This window comes from Girardinichthys multiradiatus, chromosome X (assembly GCF_021462225.1).
Source record: "Girardinichthys multiradiatus isolate DD_20200921_A chromosome X, DD_fGirMul_XY1, whole genome shotgun sequence".
Classification (NCBI taxonomy): Eukaryota; Metazoa; Chordata; class Actinopteri; order Cyprinodontiformes; family Goodeidae; genus Girardinichthys; species Girardinichthys multiradiatus.
In genome coordinates this window covers 15,682,767-15,704,924 of record NC_061817.1, presented here as the reverse complement: position 1 = coordinate 15,704,924, position 22,158 = coordinate 15,682,767, and the positions used below count along the sequence as shown (strand labels likewise).

The following is a 22,158-nucleotide window of genomic DNA, read 5'->3' as shown; positions in this document are numbered from 1 at the left end:
TAATGCAGCCACATTCTTAAAATGAAAAAGCATTTCTGGAAATGCTTTTTCATTTGAAATATGGTAACGATTTGCTTCCATATAGCTACGGCGCTGACTCAGCGGTTCGCCTTGAACCAGGGGCTCAAACTGGTGAGGCTCAACCCCGCCGGGCTCCATAAAACCTCTCTTAACATCCGGTGACGAGGGGGGTGAAAAAAAATCCTCCACCTCCAAAGAGCTAAATGTGGTGAAACTACCAGCATCGTTGTTTCAATATACCAAATTAAGCTAGCTGCTACATTCCCTCTTCCTCCCGACCACACCCCCCGCTTAACCCCCTGCGCTCAGCCCCAGACTTGGCGCAGCCCACTCTGGTGGCATTTTTCAAAATGTGCCTCTGGGCGGAGTTATTGTTTTACATGGGCCGTACTTTAATCTCCAGGGATCGAAAGCGGAACTGAAGTCATGTGATGTGAGTGCAGTCCGGACCTGATTAACACCAGCACTGTTTACGTCCCGCTGCAGCACGGATGTAGCAGCAAACAGGCTGACTGTGATTAAAAATGTACTCTCACGGTTCCGAGAGTTTAATTAAACAAGCGAGGTGAGGATGCAGAAAAAGATGGATTTTATTTAAAACCTTCTCTTGTTTTAGTTTGCTAACAAATCTAAAACCGTTTAGTCCCATTTAACTTCCTTTTCTTACCTTTGTTTTTTTTTTTTCTTAAAGTTTCTTTGCGTTTTTGTCATTATTGCTGTCAAAACCTGAATGTTTACAGAATATGTAGCCATTAAGTAAAAAGCTAAGGCTGTATCTGAAAGCAACAAGTGAGCTTGCTTCCTTATTGTTTCCATTATAACATGTTAAAATGAAAAAGCTATGCTGTTACTAGTATGGAAATCCGTCCATTATTAACTAGATCCTTTGTTTGCGAATAAATGAACCTGAATGAGGCATCAGTAAGATGTGATCTGGTAAACAATCACCTTGGCAGTTTTATTGTGATGTCAGTTTGTTGAATAATTGACCAGTTTTTTATTGTTTTTCTTTCCTGAAACACTGAAAAGTTTCATTGTGTAACACGGTTCAAATACATTTTAATATATTAGAATGCATCCAACCCTCAATTCAATTCAGAAAGTGAAATTTAACATTAAGATTTAAAATAAAATGTATTTTAATTTTGTGTATACTGCTTAATCTCTTTAGATTAGGAACCGTTTTTTGCCTGAACGAGTCTTAAATGAGTCAGTTATGTGTCTTAGTAATAATAAAAAATATTCTTTTGAAAATGATCATGTATTGGACTATAAATGAGTGAAAAGGCACACCTCGGAAAGCCTAAAGGAATATCGCCGCTCCTTGAGATGAAACCAGACATTATTTAAGACTTTTGCACAGTAATTTCAGATGACCCAAATGAACCAATAGCCTTAAACGGATGAATCCTTGTTCGGTTTGTTGTTTCCAGGGAGATTCAGGAGTCTGAGCTGCAGAAATTTTACAGCCGACTTGTCTGCTTCAGGTCAAGGAGCTCGGCCATGAGACGCTGGACTCGCTGCAGAGGCTGCACCTCATCCTCTCTGCTAATAAATACACCAGAAGGTAAGAGGCCCTGCTCATCATCTTGGCAGCCCTTTAAGTCTATACATTTTTACATTCTATTCAGCGGTCCTTTGTTTATTTTAAATTCTGAGGCGTCTCATAACGTTGCTTTAGGTTGTGTTTGGCCTCTATTAGTCAGAATTTACATGCAAAATGGCTGATCTGTGAGATGTGTTTACAAATAGGGGCTGCGATGCACACGTTAGGTAAGAAGTAAACACATTAGCAGGGATTATGGTGTGTTGTATTCAACGGCAACATCTAATCTTACTAATATGCCTTCCAGATGATATGGTCTGGCTAAAATGTATTATTGTTTTAAAAAACAAAAATCATAAAAAATTTATGTTTGTTTTTTTTGTACATGCCCAACAATAAAAAAGGAAAACATTTTAATAAAACAAACAATGTTGTCAGATTTCTGTGAAGGAAAGCGGTTTGCAAACCATTGAAAATCCAAACTTAGAAAGGATTTTGCACTGTTGCCTTGTTAAAAGAAAGGCCTTCAGTTTGCAATGTTTTTTGGGCTTGATTTTAAAAGAAATAGGAAAAGATTTTGCAATGAGAACAGAATTTAGGTCGTTCTTTCTTTGCAAACTCTCACTGTGTTTATCCAGGTTTAATAAATTAATTAAACGCAAATTTGGGTGCAACAGAGTCTGCTTTTGAGTAAATGTCACTGTATAGATGTGATTCTATTCACTATGAAAAGAGAATGCAAAACATGGTCCTTAATTTTTGCTTATTTTTGCCCTGTGCTGGCGGCCCGAATTTGTACCGTTCTTGAATTGCAGTCAGAGGCCGCACAAAATCAGTCCACAAATGGGCCTTGGACCGCACTTTGGACACCCTGTCTTAACCTTTTCATAAACACACTCCTGCAAATATATTCAAATCTTGTCACTTTACAGCCAGTAGCTTCAGTGTATTTTATTGGGACTGTATGTAAAGTGTGTTGAGCATTTGTGTTCAGATCCTCTGGGTCAGCGCTTGGTAGAATCACTTTTTGCTGCAAGTCTTTTGGAGTATGTCTCTGTCAACATTATTGATGGATATTTTTGCCTAAAATATTTCAAGATCAGTCAGATTAGACAGTGTCAGTGAACATTTTCATGCTACAGATTATCAATTGGATTTAGGTCTGGACTTTGACTGGGCCATTCTTACACATGGACGTGCATTGATCCAAACCATTTCATTGTATCACTGCCTCTATGTTTAGGGTCAATGTCCTGCTGGAAGGTGAACCTCTGTTTTTGTTTTTGCCTCTAGCAGGTTTTCTTCCAGTATTGTCCTGGATTTAGCTTCCATCTTTCGATCAACTCTGACCAGCTTCCTTGTTCCTGCTAAGGATAGGATTCCCATAACATGATACTGCCACTATGTGCTACCATAAGAATACTATTTTTGGGGTAATTTGACACACATGCCTTTTTGCGGCACATGTGGGCCAAAAAAAGTTTTGTTTTGACCAGATCTGACCAGATTTCTTTCTTCCACATATTTGCTGTGTACTCTACGTGTTTTATGGCAATATCTGCTGATGGGATTTGTTATAGCTTCAACTATGGCTTTCTTTTTGCCACTCTTACACAAAGGCAAGGCAAACAGTTGTCCTGTTGGCAGATTCTCCGACCTGGACAATGGACCTTTGCAGCTCCTCCAGAGTTACCATGGGCCTCTTGACCGCTTCTCTGATTAATGCTCTCCTTGCCCAGCCTGTCAGTTTAGGTCGACTGAAATGAAATTACACACATTTTGACTCTATTCAATTTAAATTCAATTCAGAAACAACTTTATTAATGGCAAAAGGAGATTAAATGTTGCTGTAACTATCCCTGTTTGTTCAGAGGTGATATTGGAGTCTTTGTCCCTGCTTATAGATGGCTTCACTGTTGTGTCTCCAGGAGATTACTTGTCCTTCTAGTCTAAAATATTTAACTTGTTCTTTAATGTTTTATTCTTACTGATTTACTTTGTCTGTTGTCATCATTGAAAGGCTGCCCTCAGATCTCCAGCAGAGGCTCCTGTTGCTCCTGTCCTCACCTGCTGAGCAGCTTCAGGTGTTGAGCTATGCTGTGCTGAAGGAAACGCTGCCCTCTTCTGGTAAAGAGCTGAACATCAGTCAGCTGAACACTCATGCTGCTGCTCTGCTCGTATCACAGGTTTGCAGGAAGATAGTAAATATGCTCATGAATTAATTTAATTTGTGAGTTATTCCAATGTGTTTTTCTGTTCTGCTTCGACTGGAATAGGAATCCAGAGCCGGTCTGTCCAACCTCTGTGCACAGCTCATTCATGGTCTGGAAGGCCGGGTATCCGACGGGTTGGCTCGCTCGCTCATGTTCACCCTGCCAGTTCTCAAGAGCATCCTCACACTCAGCCCAGAGTGCCTTACTGAAGGTAAGAGATAAAACAGCTGAAGACGGCTCCCCAGTAATCTGTGTTGAAGCTTCATAAGTTTGTTACAAATTTTCACACAGAACTTTATCACGTACAGAACATGTGATCATCCTGAGTAAAAAGCTTGTCGACTGGCTGTGTTATGCAAGCATTGTGCAGGGAGGTGGAGCCTCTTCAGGAGGTTTCTTCATAGGCCCCAGGTCCCGTCAAGTGAGCAATCTGGACCTGATATTTCCTGTTTTTCCTGATATATATTGTTTTAATTATTGTTTTGTCTTTTTCAGCCTTTGCCTACCGCAGAGCTGGATGGGTCGGTGTCAGGGGACTTCTTCACTGTGCTCTGCGTGGGACAAGGATTCACAGAGGACCAATGGATGAACGTCTATTCGTTTTCCATGCTGCGTCAATGGCTCCTCACCTACCACTCTGTCTCCAGTGGCAACAACACAATGGACGCTGGTATGACCACAATTTGTCATGTTTCAACCACAAACCTTTGCAGCATTTTATGGAAAACACACGAGGTCCGATTTTGTGTGACAGACCAATACAAAGGAAAGCATGATTCTAAAGAGGAAGGAAAAGGATACCGTTTTACTTTTACAGATAAAAATATAAAAGTTGAGGCATGCATTTGTAGTTTGCCCTCTTTACTCAAAGCGTAATTAAATCCTGTGCTGTCATCTGAGCCCATATGCCATCTTTTTGGCACATGGTGGAAGCAGCATCATGCTCTGGGGATGATTTCAGGAATTCTGTCTGTATCTAATCCAGGATAGTCCAGTCCAGAGTTTTCTAATTATTGCAGACTTTTAGCGATCCAAGTTTGTCCAGATGCCAAAAAATAGTGAAATGGCCCTTTACCTCACTGCTGAATTAGAAGCCTGTGTCAACCTTGTGTTGCATCATGATTTGTGAAAACAAACAAATGAGAGAGCCCAACTAGGTGAATGATTAAATATTCGCAATATCCTAGAAACTGCTTGGAACATCTGGTTGACTGGGTCTGGAAAATGATGGATGTTTGAAATAAAAACAAACTTCAGCCAGAGCTACGATGTAATGGTTTAGATGTTTGTAGACAACAATTCATTTCCAGTTATGCACCACTTGGCGGTAGTCTGTCACTTAAACTATTAATAAAATCCATTGAAATTTGTGTTTGTAAAGGAACAACATGGGAAAATGTTCTTTACAAGTCAATATACAGGGGTTGGACAATGAAAGTGAAACACCTGGTTTTAGACCACAATAATTTATTAGTATGGTGTAGGACCTCCTTTTGCGGCCAATACAGCATCAATTCGTCTTGTGAATGACATATACAAGTCCTGCACAGTGGTCAGAGGGATTTTAAGCCATTCTTCTTGCAGGATAGTGGTCAGGTCACTACGTGATACTGGTGGACGAAAACGTTTCCTGACTCGCTCCTCCAAAACACCCCAAAGTGGCTCAATAATATTTAGATCTGGTGACTGTGCAGGCCATGGGAGATGTTCAACTTCACTTTCATGTTCATCAAACCAATGTTTCACCAGTCTTGCTGTGTGTATTGGTGCATTGTCATCCTGGTACACGGCACTGCCTTCAGGATACAATGTTTGAACCATTGGATGCACATGGTCCTCAAGAATGGTTCGGTAGTCCTTGGCAGTGACGCGCCCATCTAGCACAAGTCGGTTAATTGTCCAACCCCTGTATGTAAGAATGTAATCAAAGAACCATCATTGAGCTCTTTCTGCTCAGTATCTAAACACTAAAAAAACAGACATTTGGTAACCAAATTTGACTTTGTTCTTTTAAAAGAGCATCCTAAACTCATGAATCACACAGGTTACTCTACCTTTACATAACCCATTTGAAACAACCTGTTTTTTGTTTTCATCATCTCCAGCAAACAGGCTGCAGCTCAGCCTCTCCTTCTCCCACTCCTTTTCCAATGGTAAGACACAAGGATGCATGGATCTTGGGTGAAAGCATCTGAGAATCATTAACCGAACTAAACTCCAACATTGTCTGTTTAAATCAGGTAGCTAACTACATTCAATCTGATGATTGTGAGCCCCAGCTGCACCTGAGCCTAACAAACAACCCCTAACCTTTTTCTAACTACAACCATCTGATCTCTAACCTCCGCTGTCACTGGTGTAAGCATGACTGGCCGTCATTTAAAGTGGCTAACACGAATTCACTGGATCTGCGGATTAGATAAACTGCTGTGATTGTAGTCTCTTTCAGAGAACAGTGTACTAACCACGCTCCAGCCTTGATGTCATATATGTTATATAATCACTTTAGGTCTAACTTTTTTTCTTTTCTTTGTCAAAAAACTGCATTTATGCTTTTAAAGTTTAAGTTTTGTGCTAAATTGTAGGTGTGGCATTAATGATGTTTTTCAATTCTATATTATTTGCCTTAAAAAGTACAATTTAATAAAAATATTTTTAAAAGGCTGTGACAATAATTATTAGTTTAAACATATAAATAATTTAAATTATTCAATTAATGCATTAATGGAAGCTTTTTTCCTTCAGCTGTGCAGGTATCCCAGCAGGATTTCTGTTATTTTAATGATGCCTGTTCTAAATAAAAAAAAAACATACTAACTGTCTTTTCTCTTTTTGTTTAGCTGTGATGTTTTAATTGTTAACATGAAGTAAAATTAATGAAAAAACATGTTTTAGGATATAATTTCATTCATTGTTTGTCTCTTTCTGTTTACTTAATAAAATACCTTTAAAATAAAACAGAAATTTATCAGATTTATTGTACCTGTAAAACAATTTGTCTACCTTTTAATTTCCATACTTTTTTTTTTTTCTAAATTAAAATCATCTCTCTGGGTCCCGATCTGTATTAACTTTGTATTCGAAGCAGTCCAATCCAAACTTCTATTTTAAATCGTGCTTGTTGCAGATGATCGATCGGAGGTGGATGGATCAGTGGTTTCCATGGTTTCAGTAACATCCTCCTCCAGCCGTCTTCTTCCTCCGAAGGAGCGTCTTAGAGAGAAAGCTTTCGAGTACTGCCATCGTCTGATCGAGCAGTGTGATCGCAGTGAGTGTGTTTGACGGACAAGTCCACCATCTTTTAGTGTTCATCTGTGACTGGGATCTACGTCTGTCTTAATGTAAACTCTGATGGGAATTACTCTCTTTCCATCAGAGGCGCAGAAGAAGACAGAAACGGACCTGCAAAAAGTGGTGAGATTGTGTAGTTTTATGTGTTATTAGAGATATAAAACAATATAGAAAGGTAAGGATCCTGCACTGAATCTGAAACTCCACATATTTATATTTTTTCTGTAGTTTCATTGATGTCAGTAAGTCACACAAACATAGTAGAACAGCTTTATAAGACTTGTGTTGGGTGTGATTTGTTTTTGCTGCCAATTTATTCAGTTTTGAGAGGGATATGCCCCTTTTTTTATTATTCCAAGCCTGCGGGACCAAGCGAAAGCCTTGCATAGGTTTTTTTTTTTTGTTTTTTTTTTTTCATTCTTCTTCTTCCCAAAATAAAACTGATTTTAAGTACATTTTTCAATTTTGGTCATTATTGCTAATATCAATAAAATGATAGTGAACAATTCTTTTTAAAACAATCATTACTATTAGCGACATAATAAACAATGTATATTATTCCACAAATAGATATGGTTATCTGAGAACATTTAGGGAATTTTATGATGAACCATGTATTTTTTATATAAACTTTTGAATTTGGCCTAGTACTTTGGAAATGGCAATTAGCAATTTCTGGTGTCATATTGTTTATTCTACAGACATGGTCATCTGAGAATATTTGGGGAATTTTATGATGAAGTATGGATTTTGAATGATTTGTTTTTTAATTCTGATCATTATTGCCTTATATTTCATTAAAAAGCCATTGAAAAACCATTACATCTAGGGGCATTGTAAACAATGCATGTTATTGCAGATATAGACATGGTTAAATGAGAATATTTTTAAAATTATGAGGTATAGTATGGATTTTTAAATTTTTTTATTTATGAAATTGGCTTAAAATGTTATGTTCACCCTTAAATTGGAATTAACATTTTTCCTTGTGTGACGTGGTGTGCTGGAAGGGGAGGTGTGGGGCCAGGGGTGGACTTGCTGGGAAGGGCTCGGAACCCATTCATAACGGCTTGCAGTTCTAGTTAATTTCTGTTACTATTTTACTGCTTCTAATACTTATTAACCAAACTGTAGGTCAGTTAACCACTAACCTACAGTTTGGTTAACAAGCTTTCTTCTGTTTTGTCTTTAATCTATCCAAACCAACCTGGTCCAATGTAGGAAAGGTCTTTGCCCCTCTAAATGTGATAACTGGTTGTGCCACCCTTTGCATTTGCAACAACCCTCCAAATCTGTTTTTTACATCACTGTGTAAGATTTAATTGAAAACTTTGACTAGGCCACTCTGAAACCTCAGCATTCCGAGCTGGCCTTGCTGGTGTGTGTATTATTGTCCCACTCCACAATCCAAGTGGGTTTGATTTGAAGATCCCAAACTGGAGGTTGGAGGTTTTCCTTCAGGATTTTCTGCTAGAGCAGAATTCCTGGTTCCATCAATTACAGCAAGTTGTCCAGGTCCTAAAGAAGCAAAGCAGCCCCAGACCATCACACTTCCACCACCATGTCAGACTGGTGGTGTGATGCTTTTTTCCCAAAATGCTGATAGTTTAATGCCAGTTGAAGGCAACACAAACCCTTTATACATAGATCCACTTTTGTCTCATCAGTCATCTTATCATCAAGAAATATTTTGGCAAATGTTTTTTTTTTTGTTCAGCAGTGGATTTCACCTTGTAACTCTCAGATAGATGCCATTTATGCCTAGTCTCTTTCTATTGTTGAATCATGAACACACTGATGCCAACAGAGCTTTAGATGTTGTTCTGGGATTTGTTACATCCTGGATGAATTGTCAATGTGCTCTTATGGTAATTTTGTTTGACCGGACACTCCTGGGAAGGTTCACCATGTTTTCTCTATTTGTGGCCAATAGCTCTCTCTGTGGTGTGCTGAAGTACCAACGCCTTAGAAGTCGTTTTGTGACCCTTTCCAGACTGATAAATGAGTGACTTTTTTCTTCTTGAATTTTTTCAGATTGAGGCTTTCTTCATGTTGTTTTACGTCCACACCCAGACATTTTGCAAGTGTATTGGTCTGGCTGGAACTGGGGCTGGTCATGGCTAGTGAAACTGAACTAATTGGTTTAATCATGATTAAACAAGCATTTCTGTTTCCACATAGGTTCATGTTGGTTGAAATAAAATGGCGCATAACCTTTATTAAATTAAATAATTTCCAAAACATTTTTTAGATTTTTTGATTGATTTAGAGATAAATTAACACCCTACTGCAAAAACACATTATACTGCTGCTGTTGTGCTGACACTGATCCTTTTGTTAGTGCATGGTGGAGGCAGTGAGCATCCTGGACTGCGTGTGCGTAGAAGACCCGTCCTTGGTCTTCCGTGCCTTCCCGTCTATAAAGGCTCTGTTCGGTCGGCTGAGCCTGGATCTGTCATTCGCCAGAGTCCTGCTGCCCATAGCGCAGTTCTACCTCAACCATGGTGAGTGTTGACTTACAGTTGATGCACGTTACTGATCCTGTCTGCATGGCTGCTTTTGCTTCATGTGTAGTGGTATGCATGCAGCCCTGGTTATTACCGGATCAACAACAATGCAGTTCTTTAAGTAATCTTACTTTAGTATTAGTATTTATTTGTTATCCAGTCCTGCAAGATCCTACATGTCGAGCATTTTTCTGTGTTTTTAGTGGTCTGTTAACAGGTGATCACTCATTAAAGGTTATTACCACACTCCTTGTGATGTACAGTAGTTTATTGTGTAATTAGAAGATTGTTCAAGGTCAGTCCTCCTATCTAAAAAGTCTTATTTTTACTTTCAACATTTTATCTTTTCTGAAGAGATTAGATTTGACTTTCTGATTAATATTGAACTGAATCTACTCAGATTTATAGATGAAATATTCTGTTATAGCCACAACAGAAATGCAAATTATGATCAGTCCACCCCCGTGCTTAAAAGTGGGAGATGTGTTTCATTTATTTCTTCTCAGTGTTTTCCTCAAACATAACTTTTACCATTACTACTTGATAGTTTTCTGTATTTCACAGCATTGGACCATCTTGTTGTATTTTGTTACTTCTTTTGGCAGCTTTTTACTCTGTATGTGTACATACGTTCTGAAATCAAAAGTCTGTGGCCACTAGTATGGTCAGATTTGAAAGATGTATAGAAACAGTAGCAGAATGTTTATTCTTTCACTTCATCCACCAACCGTTGTGACTTTCTTTATCTAAAACTGGAACATTAAAGGTGAATGTGGGCCTGAATGTGTATGCAGGTGAAATGGCAGCTGTGGACTGTGAGAGTGTGTGGAAGTTGGTCTTTGGCCGCTTCCCTGCAGAACTCTTTAACGACCCCTTCCTTGCCCATGAGCTGCTGTGCTTCCTTCGACTGAACCTGGAGAGTCTGCAGCTTCGGACTCCGGAGTTTATACGTTTCCTCCCAAACCTCCTGAAGGTGAGAATAAAAAACATGGGATCGCTGTAAATCGCTGCATGGATTTCTGTTACCTTTGTGTCCCTCTGTGTGTGTCTAGTTTTTAGCATGGGATAGTTCAGCAGTTGTGGATGACTTTGTGGATCTACTGCCCTCCCTGGTTACTGAAGGCACTGCAGTGGAGATGCTTCATACTCTGCTGGACCTACCTTGCCTTTCCGCCACACTCGTCTTCCAGCTCAGGTTCATAGACATGTAAACACAACACAGAGCCATGCAACACTGGTTATTTACCCCCGTCTCACTGAGTCTGTCTGTCTGCACGCTGCAGGTCCATGTCTTTGCCCATCTCGGAGCCGAGCAACCGAGGCCTTCTGTCGCTTGATGCATTTCGAAACCCCGCTTTCAGAGGACTTTTCCTCTTTCTGCTTCGAGTGGAGACAGGCTCAGGTAATGATGGACTACTTCACTTAGATGAAGATGCATGAACTGTATCTGAGCAGGTACAGTGTCTAGCAAAAGTATTCATTCACCTGGAGCTTTTTCACATTTTGCTACATTACAACCAGTGCATCTTATTGGGATTTATATGATACACCAACAAAAAGTAGCACATAGTTATGAAGTGGAAGGAAAATAATGTACTGTTTTCAGATTTTATTACAATACTTTGAAACTTGGGGATGCATAAGTGTTCAGCCTCATTTACTCTCATAGACCTAAATAACATCCTGTGCAATCAGATGCCTTCCAAAAATGTGGTCATATGGGACCAGAACTGAACATTTTGGATTACTTGACAAATATTACACGTTTTGTGCACATCACTCGCCAAAGTGAAGCATGGTGATGGCAGCATCATGTTGTAGGGACACGTTTTAGATTCAAATCAGATTCAAATTCACATCATAGTTTGCAGATTTTTATCGGTAAAAAAAATTTAAAACCTATTTATCCTTTGCCTTCCACTTGACAAATTATGCACCGCTTTGTGTTTATCTATCACATAAAATCTCAACAAAATACATTGTAGTTTGTGGTTAGAAAATGACAAAAATCAGAGAAGTTAAAAGAAGAGGGTGAATACTTTTACCACGGACTGTAGCTTCTGTCTAAGGCTGCAGATAAAAATGTGCTGTTACCCTTTTTTGCATGTTTTTATTCATGGTTCTGGGAATAGTTAGTACAAGCTGAATGAATTTGATTTGAATCAGCTGCAGCAAACTCGACTTCCTTTTTGAAACTTCTCAGAAGACGCTGGGTGTGGACGTAAAAGCTGGTCTCTCTGTGGCTCCCCAGGATCCTTCACTTTTACACCAGTACCTGGTATTAAAATTGTGTTATTCACTGGAACCATTGCTGACTTTCCTTCTCTCCTTAGGTCACACAATTGACCGACTAAGCACGCTGCATGACCTGCTGGCTGAGGCTGCTGACTGGCCCAGAGTCGTCCGCTGTGCTCAGACTGTTCCCGTGCTGCTGCACATTTATTTCAACACAGTTGTGACGGTATGGACAGAACACATCCTGGGGATAACAATCGGAAGCAGAGGCTAAATAATATCACTGGTGATTTTTAGGTGGCGGATGAGAAGCTGTTAGCCCATCTGGTTCTGGTAATGCTGGAGAGGAGCAGTCTCCTTTTCGCCATCCCCACATACAGGAAAGAGATACACAGGTACTCCTGAAGACAGTCTGTCCTGCTGTCTTTCATTAAGGCTCCGTCTCAGTTTTACACCTGCTTTTTCCCCCCCTCTCTCGTCCCGGCAGGGTGTTGAGCTGTCACCTGTTGAGGCTCTGCAAGCTCCGGCCCTCTCTGGTTGTGGACCAGTCACATCAGCTGCTGGAGTTTGTGGGGACTACAGCCAACGTCTACAGCCAGGAAGAAGTCTACACTCATGTGGTAGTAAAAATCTGTATGGGTTAGAGGTGGATCATGCTCAGTGGCCATCTTTTTTATTTCTGTGTATTTACAGGACACTGCAGGAGTTGCCAACCCCCTTATATATTTCTTTACATCTGGTCACATTATGACCACAAACTGTGACGTATTTTATGGGATTTATGTGATAGAGCAAATAACTGTGAAGGGAAGCAAAGGATACAAGTTTTTTAGAAAAGAAAATTGTGACATCCATTTATATTCACCCCCCAGACAATAATTTGTAGAACCACCTTTGCTGCAATTACATATGTCAGGTTTTCTTTTGGTATGTCTCTACCAGCTTAGCACATTTAGACAATGAACTTTTTAACCTCTCTTAATAAAATAGCTCAAGCCCAGTCAGACTGGAGGGGGACAACACTGTTCGAGTCTTGCAACAGAGTCTCAATTGCGTCCAGACTTTGATCATTCTAACATGAATATGCTTTACTCTAAGCCATGTCATTGTAGCTCCAGCTGCATGTTTAGGCTCGCTGTTCTCTGGAAGGTGAACCTTCATTCCAGTTTTTTGCAGCCTCTAGTAGCTTTTCTTCCAGGATTGCCCTGTGTTTAGCTCCATCCTTATGCCCATCCAGTTTGACCAGCTTCTTTGTACACGATGAAGAAAAGCATGCCCGCAACATGATGCTTCCTCACCTGGTCTGTCAGTTTGGTGGATGGCCATGTCTGTGTTTTTACTGTTTTCTAATCTAACTTCTCATTGCTATGCCTGCTGTGTTCCTTGGTCTTCATGATGCTGTTTCTTCACTAACAAACGTTTGAGGCCTTCATAGAACAGCCGGATTTATACTGAGACGAAATTACACACAGCTGGATTCTACTTGTATGTTTTCTCTGTCTGCTCTGTCCTCTGCATTCACCAGGCTGCTGACCCAAAGCTGGGTTCTTCTGAAGAGTTCTTCCTGTTAAAAGGGAGTCATTTCATTGCACTGTCGCCACATGCTTGAGGGATTGCTGCAAAGTCAGTAAACCTTGAAATCAGCCAGTTCTTATTAGATAGATAAGAGCTGGCATTATAAACTGAATTTCATAGCAATCTGCCACCTCCAGTATGTTAAAATGTATGAATAACATTCCAACATGGACCATACCAAAAGAAAAATGCTGAGAGCTGTTTTTGGTTGCCAGGTCTGGGTGCTAGGGGAATACCTGTCAGTGTCGTCTGACTCCCGCTGCTCTGTGACTCTCATCACTTCCTGTTTTGAAACTTTGGAGGCGGTTCTGTTTGAAATAACTTCTTCAGCCCCGCCTCCTGGAACGGTGTGCCCCGCCCCTAAAGTTATTACCACTTTGATGAGCGCGCTGGCTAAACTGGCGTCACGATCACATGACCTCATTCCAAGGTGAATAACTTTTTCTTTGGTTTTTTTTATCTTTTCTTAGAATAATGTAATGAGTGTTTGTTTCCGTCTCCTGTTAGGGTTTCTCTTTTCTTCTCCAAGCTAAGAACTGTAGCCAGAAGCGGGTCGGCCGTCTGGTGCTCCGATGAAGATGACCTCGTAGCCATAGCAACGCACGGTGAGGAGTTATGGTCTCTGTTAAAAGCACCCGGTGTGGCTCAGAGCGTCCTGACCCCACCCCCTCACGTCATGACGCCGCGGTGGCACAGGGACACAAACCTGGCAATGCCTCTGCAGCTTCGAGTCCTCACCAGGCTGACACACTCACAGTGACACACACACAGACTCTATTGTCCGACTCTGGTACTTATCATGCATGAGCTGAACAACTAACACCTTCGTCTGGAAATTTGTTTGCATTTTGCACCTTTTTTTTTGTAAACACATAAGATGATTCCTTTGAAATTTAATTATCAGTTGTAAAAGTAAGTCTTACAGTGCTTTAAATGTTCTTATTTATTACAATGATTTCACTGAAATATATAATTTTTACAAAAAGTACTTCTGATTAAAAAAAAACTAAACCCAACTTCTCACTTACTGAGTAAGTAGTGTCTTAAAACGGGAACAAACTTTAAAAGAAAGTCCTCTTATTTGTGGTCCTTACTGTCCTTGTTTAGGTATCACCAGTAACAATCAACATTTGTGTGAAAAACCTACATGTTTAGCATGTATATATCTACATTGTGTAATGTAGATTCAGCTGATTGGTTGGAAATTGTACTTTAAAGGTAACATCTGTTAACAGAAAAGGGTTTTGTGAATATAAGTGCATCACATTAACAAAATAACTGGCATTCGCAGTCCAGGTATTTCTACACCAACACAAAATGAGACCATCAAAAAGAATTAAAAGTTTTTTTCTACTTATAGTGCAATTCAACTTAAAAAAACAAGTATTAAAAACATAAAATTTGCAAATACCTGGTTGCATAAATTGATACATCCTTTCTCTGATGCTTTGTTGATTAATTCTATTTCAGCACATTTCTTAATCTGATCAAACTGAAATAAAGCTCAGCTGTTCCAGCAGGTTTCTCTTGACATTAACTTGTTTGCATGCTTTAGGTAAAGCCCTGGCTTGCAGAGAGGTAAACATGTAACTGAAGAGCTGGGTGGTTAGGCAAGGTAAGTTTATTTGTGCTGCATCTTTCATACACAAGGAAATTCAAAAGTGCTTTGCACAAAAAAGGAATAATAGTTAAAGAAAAGGATCTGCTATAAAAGAATAGTGGGGAAATGTATGCATTGCAGAAAGAGACGAGACAGTAAAATGCAAACCTAGATAAAGACTGATAAATAATGTTTGGCCTTTTTGGAAAAGCTGCGGTAAACAAATATTTTCCCTCCTCAGGTTTTCAGGGAGTTTGTTCCAGAGATGCAGGAGCATAGAAACTAAATCCTGCTTAAATTGTTTTAGATCTTGTCTTGGGGGACACTTAGTAAACCAGTCTCTGGTTGCCTGAGGAGTATCAAGTGCCACATCTGTCAAATAGTAATGTGTACATTACAGTGCATCCGGAAAGTATTCACAGCGCTTCAGTTTTTCCACATTTAGTTATGTTACGGCCTAATTCTAAATGGTATCAAATTAATCTCTTTCCTCAAACTTTGCACACAATATCCCATTATGACAGTGTGAAAGAGGTTGTTTCAAATTTATTACAATTAAAAAAAAACAATAAAATTACTGAAATATTTAGGCTGCTTTAAAGGTCCAAATGAGCAAAGTGGCCTCCATCATTCATAAATGGAAGAAGTTTGGAACCACCGGGACTCTTATAGTCGGCGGCCATCTAAACTGAGCGATCTGGGGAGAAGGGTCTCGGTCAGGGAGGGGACCAAGAACCCCATGGCCACTCTGTCAGAGCCCCAGGGTACATCTGTGGAGAGAGGAGAACCTTCCAGAAGGACAACAATCTCTGCAGCGACCCACCAATGAAGCCTGTATGGTAAAGTGGCCAAATGAAAGCCACTCCCTACAAAAAGGGAAATGGCAGCCCGTCTGGAGTTTTCCAAAAGGAATGACTGAAGGACTTTCAGACCAAGAAACAAAATTATCTGGTCTGATGAGACGAAGATGGACTTCTATGGTGTGAATGCCACTCTGTGAATGTCCTGGAGCATCCAAGCCAGAGTCCAGACTTCAATCTGACTGAACATCTCTGGAGAGATCTGAAAATGGCAGTACACAGACATCTCCAGTCCAACCTGGTGGAGCTTGAAATGTTCTGGAAAGAATAATAGGTGAAACTGCCTAAAGATAGGTGTGCTGAGCTTGTGGCATCATATTCAAAAGGACTTGAGGCTGTAATCGCTGCCAAACGTGGCTCAGTTTTCTATTTGTAATGAATTTGCAACAATCAACAAACTTTGCACATTGGGGTATTGTTTTCAGAATTAAGAGGAGAGAGATTAGTTTGATACCATTTGGAATAAGGCTGTAACATAACTAAATGTGGAAGACGTGCAGCACTGTGGATACTTTCCGGATGCACTGTATATTAAATATGTGTATTTCTTGAATGCTTCATGAGTTTGCCAGTCTTATTCCAGAGGACACAGCTTCTGTTGATAATACAAATGTGAACTAAACTGCAGCAGGGCAATACAATCCTTGTGATATCTGTTACACTCCTTGCTCCTGCTTCAGTGACGTTTGAAATAAACCTAAAAGCTGCTTTGGCAAAATCTTTTAATGTTTTCTGAAAATAACATGATCAGAGTTAAAGATTTAGCTATTCAGTTTTAGGCCTTTAAACTCAAAACTATGAGACAGGCAGGAGATTACTGGAAATCAGATTCAACTTCCAGGCTCTGAAAGCACACATTAGGACCTTCTAAAGAGGCCCAACCACAATGATTCATAGAAGTTTAATGCAGCACATTTGTGTTAGATTGGCAGTAATATTAAAGCAAGAAGATGTGTTTGGAGGAAATATGCTGAAACAAACAGTACTCAGGTTGACTATAGGGGCCGTTTGGTTCAGTCACAATGGAAGGAAGTGTTTAACAATGAAAGAAGGGCTTATATGATGCTCTTTTTAAAAGCTGAGAAGACAACAGTTAGACCTTGGTTTTTAGTGCTCACCATGGACAGAATGACCAAAGCAGGAACAACCCCCATTGTCACATAGCCCAGCAACTCTGCCAGTATGTACCTGCAGAGTAAGAACAGGAACGTCAACAAAAACAAGACTTGTATCAGCAGTTCAGTGTTTCATCTGAAAACATGAGGACTGGAGTTGGGCTTTCAGTCAAAACATTTAAACAAAGCATAAAAACTTACAGGATAGTCTTACCTCTCATGGGAAAAAAATACGTACATGGACCCTATACAAGCCATGACCCAAATCAGCCAGCGCATATGGTAAGTCCAAGGTCCCAGCTCCCTCAGCATCAACCTAAGGATGTTAATTATTAGACTGGATGTGATTTTTTTTAATCTATACCCAACTTGAGAATTCTCCCCCATACACGCATCAAAATTGTACGTACTCAGTGACTGCAAGGGACTGATGTCATGTGGTAAAACAGAAATAAAAAGGCAGATGACATCAGCATCCATGCGGTAAGATATGTTGTAATATTCCGTAATTGGAGCTAAGACAGGCATATGGTTGTTTAACAGAAAGAAGTCTGAGAACGGAGCCCTGAGGAACCCCACATCTGATCTTTGTCTCCCATATTTATAATCACCAAATGACACAAAGCAGTCATGTTCTTCCAAGTAAGATCTGAACCAGTTTAGCATAGCACCACTAAGTCCCGGCCACTGTTCCTGTCTCTTAACCAGTATGTTATGATCAACCTGCCAAATGCAGCATGGAAATCAAGTAGTATCAAGGCAGAAGAATACATATCCCTTTCAAAACCATTACATGGGATGTCCCAGTGCTGTTCTGTGACCTAACTGGATTAGAACTTGTGTGATTTTATTTTTATAAAACAATGAAAAACACATGACCCACCAGGGAGAATAGGAGGCAGCAATGAAGAAGTAGATCGCCACCCGGTCACACATGTGGAAACGTTCCTCCGCCTTCCTATAAAACGATGCCCACAGATCACTGAAACATGTCCTGTTTGGTACGATATTATACCTAAAATGAATTTCTTTAGTATTTAGTAAAAAAATAATAATAATACATTACACTACAGACCAAGTGATACTTTATAAATCTGTTTTTGTTGTGTTTGCTGGTGATAAAAAACAAGTGTAATCACTCCAATAATATTTCGAAATAATGGACTCCATTCTTTATAACATGTTACTAGATTATGTTAGGAATACTTGTTACTGATGAAAAAATCCAAATTTGTTCAACACTGCAGAAATCAAATAGCTAATTTTATTTGTTAATGTTTAACTACTGGGAAGTACCACAAAACCACTGGAAAGTCATTCTTTTTGGCAATTTTTTACACTTTCAAAACAACTAACTTCGAACTTCAGTTTTGCGAATACTTGTCCAAACTACTTCCCAATATTGTTCTATTGCTGTTAAGATGACATGCTAGCACAGACTTGAAAATATCCAAGAACTGCTTAGATGCACAGACATGGAAGTACCCACCGGAGATGGCTGATTTTCCAGGCAGCAGTGTGGAAGAGGGTTGAGGTGAGGAAGAGGCCAGTGAGACCACTCCCGTAGAGCAAGGCAGCAACTTGGTGCCATTTGTCCACAGACAGGAAGTAAAGCACAGACCCGCCCACCATGCTGGGAAGAATCCAAAACTATAAAAGATTATACTGTCAGAAATTATTATTGAAATTTACTCAGAGAGCTTTATCTTTTTTTTTTTTTTCAACAGGAGCCTCAAAAGAAATTAGTTTTGTTGTTGTTTTTTTAATAAAAATTCAAGTCAAACTGACATGCCTCTCCTTGACTGTTGTGATGTATCACATGTAAACTGAATGAAGGCTTAAACATGGTCAGAAAGGAGAAGGGAGATCATGACTTAGGATCTGGTGTCCAAGAAGTTGAACTGTTTAACAACATGTGTTTAAACCTACACCAGGCCAGTGGAACATGCTAAGGTTAATACATCATGGCTAAAACTAAAACCTATGAAGCCTAAACATGTCTGAGCCTTAAAAGACATATATTCCCATGTTTCTTCCCGTGTCTACATTTGTCTGTTTTATTCAGTCTCTGAGGCCGCAGGGATTACAGCAGATTAAATGAAACTCACAGATTATCGCCTCCTGTCTCACAACCAAAAATAAAAGAACTGTCCTCTCAATTCTCCATCATTTACCAAGGAAGCAATAAATATTTAGACACTTTTCTCCCCACACAAGGTGGTCGCCTTACCGCGTGCGTGACACAGTTGGCTACATGTTCATGCTCGGTCGGCTGGTATCTCTTATTGGCCGACACCCTGCAGTTCATGTACCTGAACATAATGGCAGAGGGGAGAGAAAGCAGGAGCAGGCAATGAAGGTGGATTTAGAGACTAGACAGCTTAATTAATCTCTTTACTGGTTCCAAAAAACTGAACTGGAGCACTGAAATCCAGTGGTGTGTTTGTGCAAGTGCTACAGTCATTCATTGGGGATTTGGGTTCTAATCCACATCACGTCTGAATTCTAGATTGCAACATCACTACTCAGGCCTTCCACTAAATCATTTGATTCTCTTAAGATTGTTAATAATGTCAGATGCTTTAACTTCAGAGTTTTAGGTGCAGCTGAGGCTTAAACAAAACGTTACCTTCCCCTTGTGTGTTTTTCTTCTGCCTCACCTCCTCCTAAGTGCTTTTTCTCACTGAACCATTAAACCAAGCAGCAATAAGAGGTATGCACGCGTGACAACGAGCACATGGCCTACATACGTAATCAGACAACGCAGCCTGACTGGCATGGACGCACCTGTGGCCCTGTGCGAATGGCTGCGATCATGTAACTGTGTGTTTGTCTGTGAGTGTAAAATGTGGTTTCATAACATCTCCAGATGTGCCCCTCGTAAGCTGGGATGGAGGGATTTACTGCTGATTAAACAGAATGCACAACAGAGGTGCTCACATATAAACATACACATAGAGTGGCTCTAAAAAGTGTACACATCCATGCTAAAATGCCTGATTTCTGTGATGTAAAGAAATAAGCTGATAAATTGTTTAATTTTATTTTTTACACATTTAATTTAACATATGTCTTGGGTGAGTAACAAAAACATTTATTGGAGGAAAATATACATTAAAAATAAAAATTTGCAATAACCTTGTTGTATCAACATGCACACCCGTATCCTGTTCTAGAACCTGATTCATTATAAATAAATCTTAGCTGTCCACCCGATGTTAACTTATTTTCATCCTTTAACTAAAACCAAAATCTGCCAAAATTTGTGGGAGAATGTGTTATGGACTGATAGAATCAAACCGAAATGTTTGGGTCACAACACCACAAGACATGTTTACCACAATTATGACACATCACCAATAATAACACATCACCAAAAGAGCACAACAACTGCATGGTGGTGGCAGAATCCTGTTCAGGGGGTTACTTTTCTTCTGATGGACCAGAGGTTTTTACCAAGGTGAATACAGTTATGATTAGTTCTAGAAAAACTGTTAGTTTTGACCAAAACCCTTAGGTGGATTTAATTTTTCATCCTTAAAGTGAGTCTACCCTACAAACGTACCCACATAAGAATGATTTCCGGAAAGGAAAATTCTAGTCTTGGTGTTGGATGAGCCAAAATTCATAAATAAATCTGTAAACTCACTTAAAGAAGGCTGTGGACAACAGATGTTGTCACAATCTTAATCTGACATCAGCTTTGTTACTCACCTGTTACTTATATTTACTCAGGTTCTCTGGTCTGGTTTGACAATGCGATGAATTAATTTAATAAATCATTTGCAATTGGTTTTGACTGGGCTGCAGAGACACATTCAAATGTGAAACTGAAACTTATATATAAATAATTAGGCATCATCTGTCCTTTAACCCCACCCTTTCCGCCACAAACAGATCTGTTTGTGTTTGTGTGCTTTTCTGTTATGGGTATATTTGGTAGCGGTAGGCATCCTGGTTCTTAAATGTGCAACACAGATCTATGTATCACCTTTGCACCTTTATTTTTCTGTATGTCCTTCTGTGTCTGTTTGTATTCAACACTATATGATCTTAAGTGGCTTGTCCTGCTTTGGCTTAACTGGACATCCTTCCTTAATTACATAACATGAAGATAAATCTACCATGACTTCAATACTGAAATCATGAAAGAAACAATTAGTGAGATAACATCAGATGTTTGAGTAGCTGCCACTTCTTCCCTGTTTGTCTTCCATCTCTTCAGGCTGTGCCAAGCACACACAAGAGAGCAGTATTTTCCTCAGCACTGTTGCTGTGTTGTGCCTTTGTGTGGCGCTGTGCTGTCCTCTAATCAGTTATGACAGACCCTTTGAATGCCTGTGTGCGGGTGTGTAATCAAAAGGAAAAGCAGAGCGGATCAGAGAGGATGGCAGCATTATTTGTCTTCTATTCGGATTCTTTTTTCCACATAACGCTTCTTTTTCTTTTCTGCACAGAAGGGCATCACATGCTGGCTAAATGTTCCCACGTGTTTGTGCACAGGATGCGTGTGGAAGCCCAGCTTTCAATTCATGAAGAGAGCCCATTGCGCCACAGGAATAGGATCAGCTGTACGTAATAATGTAAGGATCACAGCCTCTGGATTACAGCAGGAATCGGTGTGTAACTCCAAGGCTATTCCTTTCACTGCAAAGATCAAGTTAATCTCCCCTGGGAGTCCAACTCCGGTTCTCACGATTAAAGCCAGCTTCCCCACCGACACACAGTGAACGTCCTGGGACAGGACTGGACTTGATACACTGTAAACTGGTGTCGCAAATTCTTTCACACTGAACTATGACCCGTAGGGGATTGACAAAGAGATAGATTTGCAACCCTAAAATCTGTATGTATTTTATTAGGATTTATGTGTGACGGACCAACACAAAGTAGCAGACCAGCAATGAAATGGTTTAGATGGAAATATCACCGTGTGTTAGAATGGCCCAGTCAAAGTCCAAACCTAAAGAATATTTATGTTTACAGGTACTATCCAAATAACACATTTGAAGGAGCAGTTTGATTAAAAGATGTGAGCAAAGAGGGGAAAAATCTAGAAAAAAATGATATGAAATTTCGGCCTCACATGATTTCTCCAAATGCTTGTTGAAGCAACGACTTTATTTTGGTTAAATAAACCACATTTTACAACAGAATGGCACAAAAGACGGATCACAGCTCGTTCAGTATGCCTT

The 22,158-nt window shown here is 39.8% G+C and overlaps 2 pseudogenes; one reads left to right on the top strand and one right to left on the bottom strand.

Moving 5' to 3' along the window:
- Nucleotides 1-530: 530 nt before the first annotated feature.
- Nucleotides 531-14,907, top strand: LOC124862226 (annotated as a pseudogene).
- A 1,526-nt stretch (nucleotides 14,908-16,433) lies between these two features.
- On the bottom strand, nucleotides 16,434-19,283 carry LOC124863074 (annotated as a pseudogene).
- Nucleotides 19,284-22,158: the final 2,875 nt, after the last annotated feature.